At 34.2% G+C, this 418-nt stretch overlaps 1 protein-coding gene across 2 annotated transcripts in view; it reads right to left on the reverse strand.

Moving 5' to 3' along the window:
- LOC109472336 overlaps nucleotides 1–418 on the reverse strand; it is a 2,844-nt gene that overhangs the window by 373 nt on the left and 2,053 nt on the right. The gene's annotated exons all lie outside the window — the stretch shown is intronic.

A 418-nucleotide genomic window follows, 5' to 3' on the forward strand; every position in this document is an offset into this window, starting at 1 on the left:
GAGGAGTCTTTGATAAACATACAGCTTTTGTAAGCGCAGTTTTGGGACAATAATAATTGCTTGGCCTTTGAATATTAAGCGCTCTTCAAAACAAAATAACCACACCTATGACGAGGAAGGTTTCATATATGTAATTACCTGGCCGGTACCAGTAAAGAAAACAAAAAAAGAAAACATTTCACATTTTCAGACCGTTTCAATTTGATTTCCGGACATTTTTTCTTGCTTTGAATGTAACGTTATATTCTATTCTAAGAAGAAGAGGATTTCATAAACAGATTTTATAAGCACAGGTTTTGTGGCAGAGGATCACAAATACACAGTACCTTTAAAACAAATTGTCACCTGGTACATTGCACAGTTCTTCGTGTCATCCAAAAACATCTATGAACAGTTTTTTTTTTTTTTTTGTGAGCGC

The sequence above is a fragment of the Branchiostoma belcheri genome, unplaced genomic scaffold (assembly GCF_001625305.1).
Source record: "Branchiostoma belcheri isolate BF01 breed outbred unplaced genomic scaffold, Haploidv18h27 scaffold27, whole genome shotgun sequence".
Taxonomy (NCBI): domain Eukaryota; kingdom Metazoa; phylum Chordata; class Leptocardii; order Amphioxiformes; family Branchiostomatidae; genus Branchiostoma; species Branchiostoma belcheri.